Source organism: Peromyscus californicus, unplaced genomic scaffold, assembly GCF_007827085.1.
Source record: "Peromyscus californicus insignis strain IS unplaced genomic scaffold, ASM782708v3 Scaffold_12__1_contigs__length_115047231, whole genome shotgun sequence".
Classification (NCBI taxonomy): Eukaryota; Metazoa; Chordata; class Mammalia; order Rodentia; family Cricetidae; genus Peromyscus; species Peromyscus californicus.
Genome location: NW_026294413.1, coordinates 62,555,871 through 62,571,741, shown reverse-complemented (window position 1 = coordinate 62,571,741; position 15,871 = coordinate 62,555,871). Strand labels below are relative to the sequence as shown.

The 15,871-nt window shown below is 44.9% G+C and overlaps 1 pseudogene; it reads left to right on the top strand.

The window, feature by feature from the left end:
• The first annotated feature begins 14,920 nt into the window (after positions 1-14,920).
• LOC128106409 (actin-like protein 6A) lies at positions 14,921-15,660 on the top strand (annotated as a pseudogene).
• Positions 15,661-15,871: the final 211 nt, after the last annotated feature.

Sequence of the window (15,871 nt, the reverse complement as noted above, 5' to 3'; positions counted from 1 at the left end):
AGTACTTCAAATTGGGGATACTGGAAGAGAAAACATGCTTTGTACCACCACCAACACACATCCTGATGGGTCCACATCCCATAAATTCAGCTACAGAGGATGGGCAGTTTAAGACACAGCTTTTGTATTCATCTTCAGATTACAGACTGTTTAGATCACTACATTACCATGTCTATACGGGTCATGTTCTACGAATGCAAATTCCAGAAAAAGCAACAAAATTGTGTTTACCTTTTTCATTTCATTGAAACCACATCCATTTCACTTACCTACGGGACAGGGCATGGTTGATATCTACACGTGCTCTGGTAAATTAAAGAAATCCCCAAGGTAACAAAACGCTGTGTTTTCAAAGTTTATAAGTGTTCTTACACCTGTGGAGGGCATGTCTCTCAGCCAGTTACACCATTTAGAGCAGTGGTTTTCAACCTTCCTAATGCTGCAACCCTTTAATACAGTTCCTCATGCTGTGCTGACCACAGCCATGAAATTATTTTCATTGCTACTTCATAAGTGTAATTTTGCTACTGTTATGAATCATAATGTAGAGATGTGTTTCCTGATGGTCTTAGGTGACCCCTGTGAAAGGGTCATTCGATGCCTAAAGGGGTCTCAACCCACAGGTTGAGAATCACTGATTTAAAGGTACATTGTTGTAGAAAGGAAGCTCCCATGCTTGACTGAGCATTTTGGTAAGCTCTCCCAACTCACGACTTCAGCATGAGTATGTTTCTTTGGAGTACCATTGTACAGCGTTATTGATAGTTTCATTGCAGCATAGTCGGGAACAGTCGTCCACACAGCCTGCCGGAAATACACAGGTTTATCTCCTTTTAGGAACATCAAGACAGGACACTGAGTCTGCGAGCACAGTCCTAACTATGGAATCTACTTTGCAGTATCACTTGAGGAGTGGTTGTTTCTCTGATAAACTGAGATCACAGGAATGTTTGTAACCATCGAGATGTCTATCCAATAGGATTTTTAAAACAGCATCTTTCTATTGGAGCATGCAAATACATAAACCCAAACTTCGGAGGTAACTGAACACGGCTGGGAGGGGCTACTGAGCCTGAGAAGACAGTAGCCACCAGCGCTCTGAGGACTTTGGTTTCTTTCCGAGACCCCAAAGCAAACGTCTTGGACCTTTGCACTTAGTGCAGATTCTCTGCTTACTGAAAGTTACCTGCTGGCTTCTGTGTAAAATCCACGCACAGAGAACAGATTCACCTTCATTCTCTCCCACTACACAGCACTCACTCAGAGCTGAGTCTTGTCTCAGAGCACATGTCAGGCATCAGTCTTTTAGGCAAAGCAAGCCCAATCTAAACTTCACTGAAGGACTATCCCCAGCCCTCCCAGGGCCCAGCAGAGGAGCCAATTGTGCAGCGTAGAGATGGGACGGGGGAGGTGGAGCCCGGAGTGGTGGGAGGTCTTCGGGAAGGCTAAAGCCAGACTGGGACCCTTACCTTGGTGGCCTTGGTTAGGAGGATGGAGAAGAGGGCTGTTTGTGCTGAGCGGTGGGTGGTGACGGTCCTTTTTTATGCTGTTGTGCTTTGGGGGGTCTGGGATGCAAACAGCCCCGGATTCCCCTGCATTCCAGACACAGACTCTTTCTTGCTCCAGAACAATCTGGATCTTGGCTGGCTCCTCCTTGCCCAACATCTGAGTTGACAACTCTGCTCCAGGCGGGGCGTCCCCGACGCAGGCGGCGCACATCCCTCAGGTTCTAGGAGCAGCTGCCCCAGGGCGGGGAGGTGGGGGTCACTGCACAGCCTGGGAACCCAGCCCACATCACGAATCCTTCGCTATCTCCACGCTCCTCTGAGTCCCCGTACTGCACAAGACCCCGCCTGCGCGCGTGGCCCTTGCAGATGTTCCAGCGCTCTCCAAGTACACCACCGCGCCTCTCTCCAGCAACTGCACTCCTTCTATCCAGGCCGGGGACTCCAGCACCCGGGGACCCCTACACCCTCCCCCACCCCCCCTACGGCCCTCGTAGGTTCCCAGGCTGTGCACTGACTCTCCTCTCTGAGTCGCGCTGCCTGGCTCCTCAGCTCCTAGTGTGGGAACATCAGGCAGTCCACTACCTGACTCTTAGCTTAGGTCCCCGCGGCAGCTCAACTTGAGGACTTGCAGCGAGGACGCGGAGCCATCAGTAGTCCCATCTCGGCTCGGTGCAATGATCGGTTGCACGAACCCTCGGGTTATCTGGGTCTTAAGGGGACCAGGGGCCGGAGCGTCTTCTTTTGCAACCTTTCCCCAAGCGGGTCTCTCTAGAACTCCACATCCATCATCAGCTCAGCGCGGTTTACCATCCTTCAGCGAGGTCGAGTGACCGGCCACCAGGAGACGCCCTCGGGCTTGAGAGGCGACAGTGGCAGAGGCTTGGCTGCTCATTCAGTAGTTGAAAGAAGCTAGTTTATTGTAATTTTCTCAAGGCGGGAAGGGATGCTGTGAGCTGTGATTAGTACCTGACTGTGTTGTTTATTTACCCATGATGCACACACGTTCGGAGACACCACAGGAGAGACTCTTGCTGTTAGCAGTTTCCTGTGGCTAACCTGGGTATGGGAAGATGTTCCATTAATGTGCCACAGATACTGATCATCTCACAGTTCCTGAAAGAGGCATGCTGGGGAACTTTATGATTTCAAACAAGGAAAAATGCTGGCTAGAGTAACCAGGTAACAAGGCTACTGGAGGCATTTGAAATGTTTCTCTTGTAATAAAATGGAAACATCTACAGTTTTCAGCCCAAATGTTTATAATTTTTAGACCACAGTTTAAGAAATCCAGTCAGTTTCCTGGAAAAGTCCAGAGGACTGCTTCAATCTTACAACTGTACCAAACACGTGGTTGTGATGACTGTTTTTTTTTTTTTTTAAATACTTGCTCTTGGGGCGGGAGCAAAGGCTCAGAGGCTTAGAACTCTGACTGCTGTTCCCGAGGACCCAGGTTTGAGTCCCAGCACCCACGTGGTTGCTCACAACTGTCTCTAACTACAGTTCCTGGGAATCGGATGCCCTCTTCTGGCCTCAAGGGTACCAGGCACATGAGTGATGTACAGACATACACGTAAGAAAAACCCTAAAATAAATAAAACCTTAAAAATATATAAAATATTGCTCTTAATGTATTATTGAGGACATATTAATGATGTTCTACATATTTCACAGTCAATGTAAAGGCAATAAATGTGAATTAACACTCCAACTATACCTATGTTGTACTGGTTTGCTTTCTATTGGTGTGATAAGCACTGTGACAAGAAGCTTGGGGGAGAAAAGACTTTATTTCACCTTACAGCTTACAGTCCATCATGTCAGGGCAGGAACTCAAGGCAAGAGACTAGAGGCAGAAACTGAGGCAGAGGCCATGGAGAAGCGCTGCTTCCTGGCTTGTTGTCCATGTCTAGCTCAGCCTGTCTTCTTAGAGACCCCAGGACTACCATCCCAAGGATGTTACTGCCCACAGTGGGCTGGGTCCTCCCACCTCAGTCATTGAAAGAAAATGCCCTACAGATTTGCCCACAGGCCAATCTCTTGGAGGCATTCTGTATTGAGATTCTCTCTTCCCAATGACTCTAACTTGTGTCAATTTGACACAAACTAATCTGCACACCTGTGAAGGTTGCAGCTAATATGATTCTGTTAACTAATTTACTAATTATTAATGTACATAAGAATGAGCATGGTCTCAGAGACAGTTATGCTTCTGTTGGCTCAGACAGAAATAATTGGTAACAGCTTTGTCCCCAGATGGTGAAAGCCCTGAGATCCAGCACTCTAAGGACCCTGAAAAGAAGGCGGATGTGCAAAATGTGAGTTTGCCCAACTGCTTGGATGGAATACTTCACCAGTAAAAGGGATCCTGAGCAACCCAGCCCAAGTATACTAAGTGATAGGAATCCACGAGCATGGTGTGTCTATATCATGAAGCCATTGTTTATATTGTAAAACAGAGAAGTTTCAAAAGGAAAGACAGAAGTACATGTGGTCGGGAAAGGACTGGAATAATATAGAAGGCCCTGCAGAGACTCTGTACAGTGGACAGCTGCACCTGTTGAAAGCAAATGAAAATCCATTTAGAGTGTCTGGGGCACAGCAAATGGGAAAATATTTATCCATGAAAATAGTCTGAATCTTGGTATGAGCAGTGAGTTTGTAATATTTGAACCAAGACCCACTGAAACTCCAACTCCCAGTTCAGTGGGATAGAAGCTGTGTTGAGTGGGTGTGGCCAAGACCATACTATCTCTCCATCCCTTACCAATCCAGAACTGGGTGTGAACATATAAGAGGTAGACCCAGGCACATAGTGGTTAGGTAAGAGCCAAGGAGACATTAGCAAAGCGCAGTTATCTGAGGAGCAGGCACTAAGGGAGAGTGTGGGCATGCCCAGGCTGCACAGTAAGAAGTATGCACATCATAGACTACACAGAGGAGGAAATAGACTGCCCTCGCTGTGACCAGCAAACGACCAACAAATAAGCCGTGAAACAAACACATGGTCTAGGGATGTGGCTCAGTCAGTATAGTGCTTGCCTAGCATGCCTGAGGCCCAGGGTTCCATCCCCAGCTCCACATAAAACCAGACATGCTGGTACATACCTGTACCTGAGTCTTGGATGGTGGAAACAGGAGAATCAGAAGCTTAAGGTCACCTTCAGCTATACAGCATGTGTGAGGCCAGCCTGGGATATATGGGATTCTATATAAAAAACAAACACACATGTGGAAACACTATACACATATTCCACATATATACACAGAAATACACATGTACACACACACACAGCTGATTAAACAAATGAGCAGACTACAGTTTTGAAGTTGATTAGGGGATGATAATTCAGAGTTGTTGTAATTCTTTAAAATGTCTAGTTTGCAACAAAAATTATAAACTATGGAAACCAAAACCAAAATCATACCAAAACAAGAGGAGGGACTCTTTCTCCTATCCATGGGTCAGGAGAGAAAGCATGCAATCGCAACCCCGTTAGAATGAGGGCTGAGTACTTGAGGACATCAAAGTTGCCACTGCAGATAAGCTTAAAGAATCAAAGAGGGAAGCCACCTGGGAAGGTTTGTCAGCTCTGTCATACCAGACAGAAAGCGGTAGGAAAGATGAAACACAGTCAAGTGGAAGTTCTGCTACTGGTATGTACAGTAACCAAAAGGGAAAACTGGCCAGAGATGCTCAATTATATATTCGGGTACTCCTTGAGCAGCACATAAAATAAAACTGAAATGATAGAGAGATAAGGGAACAGGGCTGGTGTTAACCAAAATGAAGGTGATATAAGAAAGTCACTCAGTAACCTACCGTCTGGTGGGTCACCAATTCAAAACGTGAAAGTTTGAAGACAGATAGCCTTGCATGATTAGACAGTGTCAATCGTAGGAGCAAATGAAAGCCCCAGTGCCAACTGTGGGAGTCACCAGTCAGGGAGGCCACAGAGTCCCCCAGACAATACAGGGGCTTGTCGTTCCTCCTGGTTACACCAGAACTAGTTGGTAAGACCCTACTGCTGTGGTCACCACACACTTTGCATGCAAGATGTAGATAAATCAAGCTGGAACTAGGCTGGGAGTTTCCTTCCTGCTGGACGGCTCTCATGGTGCCAGATGATATGCAAGCTTCTGTGGGATAAAATTAGAGGTGGTTTAAGCCAGTTATGAACTAGAGCATCAATCTACCAAGCAAGATGTGCACATTAGTACAATGGAGACACAGCTGTTATAGGGTAACCAACCACTTTATAGTTAGGTTTGTGGCTGTTATAGGGGTAACCAACCACTTTATAGTTAGGTTTGTGGCTGTTATCAGGGTAACCAACCACTTTATAGTTAGGTTTGTGGCTGTTATAGGGGTAACAAACCACTTTATAGTTAGGTTTGTGGTTGTTATAGGAGTAACAAACCACTTTATAGTTAGGTTTGTGGCTGGCTCTACAAGAGGGTATCTATGCCTGATACTGTAAATCTGACCCAAAGCCATTACTGAAGAGGTATTAGTCTCCAGGATTGGGGGCACAGGGACCTCAAAAAGCTGCTTAGCTGAACTGATAGACCATCAAACCACTCACCAAATATCTATGCTTATATCCACAAACAAAGGCTGATTGATCTCAGCTTTAAACAGAGAACCCTCTTCTTGCAATGAACAGAAAAAAGGCAAAGACTCCTGGCTGGGCAGGATGCTGAGAACAAAAGGTGGCTGAGGGCCTGGCCCTAGTCTAGACATTCCTAACGCTCCTTAAGCTTCAGGGAATGTTGTGAAAGAGGAGGGAGGAAGGATGTGGGCGGGGCAGAGTGGGGAGAGAGCCTAAGCATCATCCACATGCACGTGGGAAGCACAAACTCACAGTGGCTGTGCAGACTGCCAAGGGGGTCACAGAAGTCGGGCTTTCCTAACAGCTACGGAGAGGGAATCGACTCACAGGGTCCTACCATGCTCCGATTGTTAGCTCAAAACCCAGGATCACACAGATGGCCTTAGTTAAACTCATCGGACACTAGACAAAACCAGAATTAATAATGGGGAACGGAGATGGGGGAGGGTAGTAGGGATGGAAGGAAATGGGGGGGGGGGGTGGCGGAGAGAGGAACCAGAATATATAGTGTACAGGCATAAAAGTGTGAAAGAACAGAAGTTACTAATAAAAAAAGTACATTGCAAAACTAAATATATTTAGGAAAAAATAGAAGAAAAAAGAAAAAGTGAATGCGAAGATAAATTCAACAGGAACACACACACACACACACACACACACACACACACACACACACACACACACACACACAGGGTCGGGGGAAGGAAGGGGGATGTAGCTCAGTGCAGAGTGCTAGCCTGGGAGGTCCTGGTTTAATCCCAAGCACTGGAATAGAGAAAGGAAGAAAGGGATGGAGGGAGGGGTGGAGGAAAGGATGAATAAAATCTCAGAGAAGTGCTTAGCAGCAGTGTAGACACAGAAAGCAGGTCAGGGATTGTTTTTAAAAAATGGCTAAAACTCCTTGATGGGTTTTATTGTTGTTGTTGTTGTTTAAAGAAGCATTTATCTACCTATACAAAAAGCACAGGATAGGCACCGATGCACACAGGACACAGTGTGATTAAAATATTGAAGGTCACATAAAAAGACAAATCTCGAAAGCAGCAAGACCTACACAGCACTCCAGTCAGACTGACCTCCTGCAGCCAGATGCCAGAGGGTTGACCTGGTAATGACGCAGAAAGGAGGGAGGATGCTTTGCTAACCCAGACTCTTTTATTCTGAAAAATCCGTTTTCTGGAATGAAAGTGAGGTCTTCCACAATGAACAAGAGCTGCAGAGCTGCAGTTCTCCATTGAGGTTACTCTCTGGCTTACATATCCCGCACACCAGCAGCAGTTAACTATCCGGTGACTAGAAAGGCTGTGGAATCCAGCACCTTCTCACCTCCCCCACCATAGATGACTTATAGTTCAGTTCCATAAAGCAGTGAACCTGTAATTGTGCTATTGACTGATGATGAACAGAAGTGTAATGTGTTTGATATCAGCACGAAGAGGTGACTACTTAGAGACAAATGGAAAGAGAATATATAAAACCCTGTTGCCGTGTGGTGGCAGTGCACGCTTTAGTCCCAGCATTGAGGAGGCAGAGACAGGTAGATCTCTGAGTTCGAGGCCAGCCTGGTCTACATAGTGAATTCCAGGAGAGCCAGGGCTACACAGAGAAACCCTGTCTTGAAAAAACAAAAAACAAACAAACCAACAAAACAACAACAACAAACCCCTGTTGTATGCAGCTAAAGCTGTGCCCTGGGAAGATACCATCCACAGTGGCTGAGCTTCCCACATCAATCATTCATTGAGAAAATGCCACCACAGACTTGCCAGTCTGATGGAGGCATTTGCTCTGTTGAGCTTCCCTCTTCCTAGATTACTCTAGTTTATGTATAGTTAGCAAAAACTGCCAGGCGGTGGTGGCGCACGCCTTTAATCCCAGCACTCGGGAGGCAGAGCCAGGCGGATCTCTGTGAGTTCGAGGCCAGCCTAGTCTCCAAAGCGAATTCCAGGAAAGGCGCAAAGCTACACAGAGAAACCCTGTCTCGGAAAAAAAAAAAAACAACCAGCACACTGTCTAGTCAGTGTTTAAATTGTAAACTACTTCTGAGAATGTTTTCATCTGAAGAGCCTTTTTGTTTGTTTTCAAAGTAAAGTTTGGTTCCAACCTTGACCATTTTCAATACGTAAATCAACCTAGCTTTTTCCATATCAACACTATGTTTTATGCCTTTTCAGCTTTCAGCAGATGTAAAGAACAGGAGAGCTTCCCTCATGGTCTTTCTTCATTTGTGAAGTGCACTTGGAATTACATCTGCATCTTTATCCAGGATGCCTGCATTCAATGAACTCAGAGCATCACACTGAATATAAGATGCCCTGCTGCTTCCAAGACCCAGGGTACCAACACCCAAGTATGCGGCAGTCCCTCAATAAGAGGGTGTAACACTGCACAGAATCTGTGCACAGTGTCCTGCTTTAATTCACATCCAGGTTATCTACAATCCCAACACAGTGCGAACCGTGTGCAAATAGCTACTTTGTTATGTTGTTTAAGGAGTGTGGAAAATGATGGCACTGATCAGAACTGGTGTAATAGTTTGTCTTATTTTTTTAACCTGTGATGGGTTAAATCCAAAGATATAGAACCTGGCTCTATTGGAGGAAAACTATAATTAAAGTCTCTGACCAGGTTTCACCTACAGTTTATAAAGTAGCTAAAGTAAGAGAGTACTGTGGCCCCGTCTGACACTAGGCCTGGCTTGTGTCCATCAGATAATGGCCTGTGTGGCAGCTCCTGAACTGAGACTGCTTTGAGGCTCTGTGGGAGCAGGAGGACTCACAGTGTCCCCATGCCTGTGTCACCCTCTGTTGCCTCCTTGAACTGGGAACACTCCACTTATTTTTAAAGAAACCTAATAAACGTAGCATAATTGGAGACTAGTAGAAAAAAATACACCTTCATTACTAATGTCTGTTGAAAGCACCAATGATAATGTCATTGAAAGTTCACAGAGAAAATATGCACTTGAAATTTATATGCACAAATAATCTAATCTAATCCTTATCAAGTTTGTGGATTTGTTGGAGAAACATATAATTATAAAAAGGTTCACAGTTTGGAATCACCTTATAGAAGGTGGGCTTTGCTTCCCAAGATATGAAAACTCAACATAGATTTCTTTTTCTTTTGTGTGTAGTTTTGTGTGGACATATTTGTATGTCTGTGCGTGTATGTATGAGAGTGCATACGCATGTCTGAGGCCAGAGGTCAATGTCAGGTGTTTTCCTCTATTGTCCAGTGCCTTTTGAGTTGGGGTCTCTCAGAGAGCCTAGAGCTTACCAATTGACTAGGCTGGCACTGGCCAGCGAGCTCTGGGGATCCACCGTCTCTCCTCCAGAGCTGGGGCTGTGGACACATGCTACAGCTCTTACGTGGGTCCTGTGGATCCAGACTCTGGGCCTTACACGTGTGCAGCCACACTCTACCCACTGAGCCACATCCCTGGCCTCACATAGGTTTCTCTTTTGATAAGTAGTCCTAGGAATTTCCATTCCTTCAGAGGAATGGCACTGTGAGGGGTGGGGCATGGAGGTGGGGAAGAGGGGCTATGACACTGTGAGGGGTGGGGCGTGGAGATGGGGAAGAGAGGCTATGGCACTGTGAGGGGTGGGGCGTGGAGATGGGGAAGAGGGGCTATGGCACTGTGAGGGGTGGGGCGTGGAGATGGGGAAGAGGGGCTATGGCACTGTGAGGGGTGGGGCATGGAGATGGGGAAGAGGGGCTATGGCACTGTGGGGGTGGGGCAGGCCTGGGAAAGAAGAGGAGACCTTGCTGAGTGGCCAAGGAAATGTAGCAGGGACTGTCACATCAAAATGTGGACTTTAGGCTCAAAGTCAATGGGTTTTGGTTTCATAGAGTCAGTGTGAGCAAACAAGAGTCAGAGCATATGAAGCAGCCTGGAGAGTTGCCTCTGTTCTCTTACTCTTTAGCTGAAGGATTTAAATGACTACATTAAAACTCCAAGTCCTCACACATACACATATATATATATGAATTTAAATATATATATATATATTAAAATGCAATCCAAACTTACTTGCGTCACTCAAAAAGCTAGCTGGAGGGTCTCATTTCCACCTTTGTGATATACTATTAACTTACAGAGCGGCACTTTTCATTCTGATGCTGTGACCCCCGAGTTGTGAGGATGGAGCCATTTACTGACTGACAACCTGGGAATTGAGTCTAAGTTTCGAGGCAAATGGAGCTCCCATTAACATCAACACCTTAGTCTGTCACGCCTTCACCAAGCAGACTTAGCACAACGTGTGCCAGTCTGTCCTTTCTAAATATTAACTTCGTGATGTGCTAAGAATTATCAGTTACTCTCAAGTCACTGCAAAGTTCATCATTGCCGTTTTAATGTAACTACACAAAACAGCAAACATTGCTGCAGTTTTCAGATCTTATGTATTTATTTACCTAATGAGCCTGGGGCGTGCTCGCACATGCGTCACGATGGACATGCAGAGGCAGGGGACAACTTGCCAGGGTCAGTTGGCTTCTTCAGCGCCATGGGACCTGGAGCCAGAACTAGAATCAGCGGGCTTGGTGGCAGGAGCCTTTGTTGGCTGAACCATCTTGCTGACACTTCCTGAGTTTTCAAGTGCTTCTCATGATTTTCAGTTATGAGATCTTCCAATGCTGACATCTTAATTTTGTCCTTCTTTGCTGCTGATGTGTTTATTTTTATATAATTATGAGCTGTCAGAAGTCTTTTTCATAACAGATTTTATTTGCTTCGCTGAACATAATGAAATTCATGAGCGTAAGTGAACTGTACAGACCCATTCAAATTAGATTTGTGAGATTTTATATCTAATGGTGTCTATTAGAACAAGGACTTGCTTAAGAAAAGAAACCATGGAGTATATGGTGGTTTGAATAGGAATGGCCCCTATAGGCTCCTATATTTGAATGCTTGGTTTTTAGGGTGTGGTACTACTTGAGAGGGATTCGAAAGTGTGGCCTTGTTGGAGTGGGTGTGGCTTGTTGGAGGAAGTGTGTCACTGGGGTGGGCTTTGGGGTTTCAAAGCCCAAGCCAGGCCCAGTGGCACTCTCTCGATCTCTGCCCGCTGCCTGCAGATCCAGATGTAGAACTCTCAGCTACTCATGAGCACCATGTCTGCCTGTGTGCTGCCATGCTCCCTGCCAAGATGATAATGGACTAAACCTCCAAGATTGTAAGCAAACCCCAATTAAATGCTTTCTTTTATAAGAGTTGCCATGGTGGTGGTGTCTCTTCACAGCAATAGAACATTAAGATGGAGTCATGAGAACCATGAACGGACTTTATAAAAGATATATAGGAAGAAAACGCAGAGTGTTAGAGGCTTTATGAGAACATCAGGAGGGCTAGCTTAAAGTGATGAGAGAGAGAACTGTCACACACAGTGACATACAGTTCATGGGCATCTGGACCATGGAAGCAGAGGGAGTGAGGAAGAGGCGGAGGGAGTGAGGAAGAGGTGGAGAGCAAGACAGCTGTCATAAGTTAGAGGCATCAGAGCGCACAGGAGATTGAGACTGTTGAACTCTAAGGGAAATACATGTTCTCACCTTGAGTTTCCCAGGACCTCACAGGTTCACATCTAGGCAAAGAGTAAGGAAGGCCAAATATACTCGGGTCTTAAGGGCAGTTTCTTGCTATTTGACGTTACTGTTTGAAATACCTCTAAAAATGAAAGGAGTGTTGTCTCTATGTGTTGTAACTTTCACAGAGAACTTTGTTAACTGTGATGAAAGTTTTGACTCTCATCTGGTGAGAAACTTAAAGCATCCTCTGGGGTGAGGGCCTTCCTCCTCCTCCTCCTCCTCCTCCTCCTCCTCCCATTTCCCGCATCTGTCCCTCCTACCTGTTTCATGTTCAGTTTAGAATCTGCTCATCAATTTTAGAAAGGAGGGAGGGAGATGCTTGGTAGGATTTTTACTGGCATTACACACAATACTATTAGTTTTTAAGTTTTATACAATAGCAACAAAAATATCAATAATTGGAATTTGACAGACAGATTCTACTTTGAATGGTAAAGAACCACGAAAAATCAAGACAAGAGGAGGCTCTCCCACAAAATATTAAGACTGTTTAGGGTCCCAGGTGATGGTCCGGTAGGTAAAACGCTTGCTGAGCAAGCATGAGCACCTGAGTGCAGATCCCCAGGACTCTCATAAAAGCCAGGTGTGTCAGTGCGTGCTGGGAAGGGGAGATGGGAAGACATCGGGGGCTTAGCCAATCAGTGAGCTCATAGGAGGCCCTGTCTCAAAAAGTAAGGCAGATAGTGATCAAGGAGGAACCCGACATCGACCTCGGGCCCCCACATGCTCACATATGACGTTCATACTCCCCACACATGCACACGTAGGTAAGCATATGCTGCTCCCAACACACATGCAACTTACTTTAAGTCCGTGGTTTTCAAAACACTGTTTACTTATAGCTAGAGAGACAATAAGGATCCATAAACACATGGAAACTTCTAAAAAAGGACATTACAAGTCACTGATGGACTTTGGATTCACCACCAGATTGTGTTGAGACAACAGGCTTGCTGTGTGAAAACAAGCTAAAATAGTTTTTAATTATGCACTAAAACAAACACCAAATGGTTCATGATCCAAATATGCACACAAAATGTAAAGCATCTGTAAGAAAAAGACAAGTTTCATGACTTTAAATTAGCAAAGATAGCCTTAAATGAGACACAAAGCTAGTTTAAGAGAGACAATAGCAGTAATTGTGACTAAATTAACACTGAAAATGTCTATGAATCAAAAGACATTAAAATGTGATGAGGTCTCATGCTGGGAAATAAGACTTGTATTGCATAAATTACAAAGGATTATCATTTGGAAGATGCAGTTGTATTATTTAACATAATAACAAGAGAAACAGTTACAGTAAGAAATGGGCCTGTGGCCTGGATGGCCAGTGATGGCTGCCCCCAGTGCCTTCTTGCCCTCTGCATCTGCATACTGCTCTACCCATTTCAGACTGAACTCTGTTTGCCCTCTCCTCAAACCCTGGCCGGTTTTATGAAATGTTTTCACTAATAAAATGCTAGTGAATAAGCAACTCTCAGAAAAAGAAATCTGGAAGGACCATAAGGTAGAAAGGTGCTCAAGTTAATAGATAATCAAGGGAGTGAAAATGAGACACCCAATGGGCTCAGTCACACACATCAGACAGATCCTTTAATAAAGTTATCCTGCTGTTATCCCAGTGATGGAGAGGGTGTCATACACTGCTGGGGTCAATAAAACTTGACACAAGCACATCAGAGAATGAGTTTTGAACAGCCAATCAAAATCAAGGTGAATGTTCTTCAAATGAAAATTAGTCTTCTGTGCCACCTACAGCAACCCACTAACTACTCAAACTTCCCAATTCCTCCTCCAGGGTCTAGCCTGGCGAGTACCCCTGACCTTCCCAAACACACCTTTTCCTTAATCTGCCAGATCTAGCCTGGGTCCCACAACCACTTCCCCAACTTAGTCTGGCCTCCCTCATCTAGGCCACAGCCAAGCTCTAGGCTTCTGCCAGGACCCACACTACCTTCATGTCTAAGCCTCGTCTGATCGCCCTTGCATGTTCCACAGCCAACCTCTAGCCTTCCACCAGGACCTGCCCTACCTGCAATCACTAAAAGTTCCGTTCCATGCAGCTTCCAACTACTCCACGTGGTACCCAGATTTCCCATTGTCCTCTTGCAGGGTCTAAGCAGGTGAGTTCCCCTGACCTCCCCATCAATGCTTTTTTTCTCAACCCCCTCCCCCCACATCTGACCTGGGTCTGACAAATAGTGCACCAATTAGTCTGACCTTCCTTGCCTGCCCCTCAAAGGACCTCTAGGATTGGGCCGGGATCAACAAATCAACCTAAAGAAAGTACAGGAAGCAATATTTTGGGCTGAAGAGAAGAAAGAATACAGCAGAGAGACTGTAGAAAGAAGTACAAATCCATGATTGTTAAAACACAAAATGTCACTGAGAACACAAACAATATGACCCCAAATCAACAACCCAATGACCACAATACACACATTTCAGAACAGTTAAAGAGGTACACTCCATTCTAATCAAGAGGACAGTTAACTAAGAAGACATTACTATCCAAACATATGTGCACCAAACTCTGGGGCAGCCAATTTCACAAAAATCTACCACTGGATTTAAAAACGTTGATTAACGTCAATTTATTAAGAGTAGATGATTCCAATACCTCACTTTGACAAAAACAAAAAACAAAAACCTGAGAACCATTAGAATCAATGACATCATCCATCAAATAGACTTAGCAGATATCTACACAATATTCCACCCAACTCAACAGCACATGGAAGCCTTTCTAAAATATACCACATCCTGGGACACAAAACAAATCTTTACAAACTCAAACAAATTGAAATCATTCCCTGTAGCCTATCTGACCACAATGCAATAAAACTTAAAATTAACAACAACAACAAAAAAATCTGTTAGATACACAAATCCATGGAGATTAAACAACTCATTACTGAATGATGAATGGGTCAAGGAAGAAATTAAGAGAGAAATAAAAATCCTGGAATTAAATGAATTAAATGCAAAAAACAACACAGCAAAACCTCTGGGGCACATTGAAATCGGTCTTGTGTGGGAAATTTATAGCTGTAAGTGCCTACATTTAAAAAAAAAATCAGAAAGATCACAGGAGTGGCTGTGCAGCGGGGTGAGTAGCCACTGCTTTCTTGCAGCAGGAGGTGGCCACAGCTGCAGGGGACTGCCTCTCTCTGGAAGTGGAGTCACAGTGCTACTGTCTACATTACCATGCAGTGCAGAGAACTCTTCCAGGAAATGAATATAGAACTCTTTCTCCATGTACGAGTGCATCAAAAGAGGCTGTTCGGGAAGGCTCTCCAGCAAACCGGAAAAGAAAAGAGAAACTGCCCCCAGGTTACAGGGTCTGGGCACAATTCCACGTGCAATTGTGTCTTCCAAGATTTTCAAGCTTCAGTTCTTCAGGTGTCAGACTCCACCAGCGATGAGCAAATGGTCGCGCAGATGCCAACTGTTCACTACGAACTCCCCTCTGGTGACAATTGTGATTTTGGTGCAGAGCGGCTAAAAATTCCTGAAGGATTCTTTGACCCTTCCCATGTAAAGGGATTATCTGGGAACCCAATGCTGGGGGCCAGTCATGTCGTCCCTACAAGTGTGGGAATGTGTGACATTGACGTCAGACCAGGTCTCTAGGGCAGTGCGATCGTTGCAGGAGGAAACATGCTAATACAGAGTTTCACTGGCAGGTTAGATAAAGAGCGTTCTCAGAAAACTTCCCCCAAGCATGTGGCTGAAACTGATCGCAAACAATGGATGGAGCGGAGGTGGGCTCCATTCCAGCATCTCTGGGCACCGTTCGGCAGAAGAAGATTTCCAGACAGGAATATGAAGACAGAGGGAAGTCATGTGTAGAAAGAAAAAAAAAAAAAAATGCCTTTTCCGGCTCCCGCTCAGCCTGCTTGTCACCTCCTGTCTGTAATGTTAGTACACTCAGGAAAATATGACAATCTTTTTTAGAATGTTTACATGTGCTTGCATATTTCAATTTCCACTTAAATTTTTAAGGCTTTAACTGGTTTTATAAATGAAAATGAGTTTGTTTTCCTTGAAATGTGCTTATTCTTGTTACAGGCCTTTTATGGTTTTGTCTGAATGTCTGTTTTCTCTAAATATTTTACTTTCAGCGAGTACCTTCTGGTTCTCCTGTAGGTCCGT